Source organism: Puma concolor, chromosome D1, assembly GCF_028749965.1.
Source record: "Puma concolor isolate L17-30 chromosome D1, mPumCon1.1.hap2, whole genome shotgun sequence".
NCBI lineage: Eukaryota > Metazoa > Chordata > Mammalia > Carnivora > Felidae > Puma > Puma concolor.
The window spans coordinates 109716678-109718978 of NC_141676.1; positions in this window are offsets into that span (position 1 = coordinate 109716678).

The following is a 2301-nucleotide window of genomic DNA, read 5'->3' on the forward strand; positions in this document are numbered from 1 at the left end:
CTGAGTAAATACTAAGTGCCCTTCACCACAGAGCCGCACTGCCTGGGGCAGGGAACCCAAGAGATTATTTTTCGTATGAAGACGAGATGGGTTCAAAACATTTTGTAAGTAGCTAGACAAACCTACTTTTTACCCACATTTTGTGCAAATTCAAGCCCCTCTGAGGACTTAGGTATATTTATTTTCCCAGTTCTTCACATGTCTGGCTTCCAAGAATTCAGGTTCCTGCCCATATGGCATCTCACAGGAGCCTTGGCCGGAGCCAGACCCCCCTCCAACCTTCCCATCCACCACTCTGTTATTTTGGTTCACGTATCACACCCTAAGTTTATGTGGCTGTGTTTATTATTTTTTCCCTCTGCCCATTAGAATGTAATGTTCGTGAAGGAACGCTTCATGTTAACACTGTATATGTGGCATCTGAAACATTTCCAAAGACACTGGATGTTCCATAAACAAATTATCTGTGGGATGAGTCAGTACCCTGGCCACTTACACATATTCTTTTTTTGGTTCTAGTAGTTTTGAGATGGATTTCCTTGGGACTTTTGTAAGGAAACAGTCACCATCTATGGTCAATTTTTTCTTTTCCGAGTGTTACACTCAATACTTTTTCTTTCTTTACCGTACCGACTAGAACTACCGGAACAATGTTATATACTACAGGAAATGGCAGGCGTATTGGATTTGTTTCCACCGAATCAATTTACTGTTAATTATGATATTGGTATGGTCTGGCACAGACATTCCTTAACCAACTGAGCCACCCAGGGACTCCTCAGACATTCCTTTCCACACCAAGGAAATATGCTTCTAATTGTAAAAAAATTAGGGCTTAAAATTTAACTTAATTTAATTTAGTTCGATCCAAAAGAGAGAGAGCTCTTTGAATTTGATCAAAGAGCTTTTGATGGTGTGGTTTTCTTCTTTTGAACTCCTCATAAAGTAAAATATGTTAATATTAACATATATCTCGCCTTTCTGAAATAATCTCTACTTAGTCATTTTTCATTCATCTCTGTCTTTGACATACTGGCATTTTTCTTGGGGTTTCTTCCCACATCTATAGTCACAAGGGAAGATGTACTGTGTTTTGGGTTTGTGTGTTTATTTATTGACTTAGCTTTCTCAGGTGCTGCTGTCAGGATAACACCAGACTGGGAGAAGGCCTTGCGAAATGTTTTACCTCTTAAGTTTTGGAGTCGTGTGTAGGATGTTCGTATAAATCTCAGAGCCCCCCTGTGCTGACAGCTCAGAGCCTGGAGCCTGTTTCAGATTCTGTGTCTCCCTCTCTCTGACCCTCCCCCGTTCATGCTCTGTCTCTCTCTGTCTCAAAAATAAATAAACGTTAAAATAAATAAATAAATAAATCTCAGAGCCCCCTTCTTCCCTCCTTCATCCTTCAGGTGGAACGGAAACGTTAAAGACCCTTACAATGGAGGATGTGGAGGTGAGGCAGAATCGAATATCTAGGGGTGCCTGGGGGGCTGACTCAGTTAAACATCCGACTTCAGCTCAGGGCATGATCTTGCGGTTCATGGGTTCAAGCCCCGCGTCGGGATCTGTGCTGATAGCTCAGAGCCTGAAGCCTGCTTCTGATTCTGTGTCTCCCTCCCGCTCTGCCCCTCCCTGGCTTGTGCTCTCTTTCTCTCTCTCTCACAATAAGTAAACATTAAAAAAATGTTTAAATAAAGAATTGAGGGGCGCCTGGGTGGCGCAGTCGGTTAAGCGTCCGACTTCAGCCAGGTCACGATCTCGCGGTCCGTGAGTTCGAGCCCCGCGTCGGGCTCTGGGCTGGTGGCTCGGAGCCTGGAGCCTGTTTCCGATTCTGTGTCTCCCTCTCTCTCTGCCCCTCCCCCGTTCATGCTCTGTCTCTCTCTGTCCCAAAAAAATAAATAAAAACGTTGAAAAAAAAAAAAAGAAAAAAAAATTTTAAATAAAGAATTGAATGTCTAGGACTAGGATGAATAGTAAGTGTGTATTTCTTCGTTCCTAGATTTAGTCAGATTTTTGGGGTTTGGTCAGGCAGATTTTGTGATCTGCACCTCACATGTATCGACTTCCGACATGAGAAAACACAAGGCTCTTATCCCCTTGCCTTACATGCTATTCTTTTTAAGTTTATTTTTGAGAGAGAGAGGGTGAGTGGAGGGGGGGGTGCAGAAAGAGAGGAGGAGAGAGGATCCAAAGCAGACTCCACACTGACAGCAGAGAGCCTGATGTGCGGCTCGAACTCAGGAACTATGAGGTCATGACCTGAGCCAAAGTTGTACACTCAATTGACTGAGCCACCCAGGAACC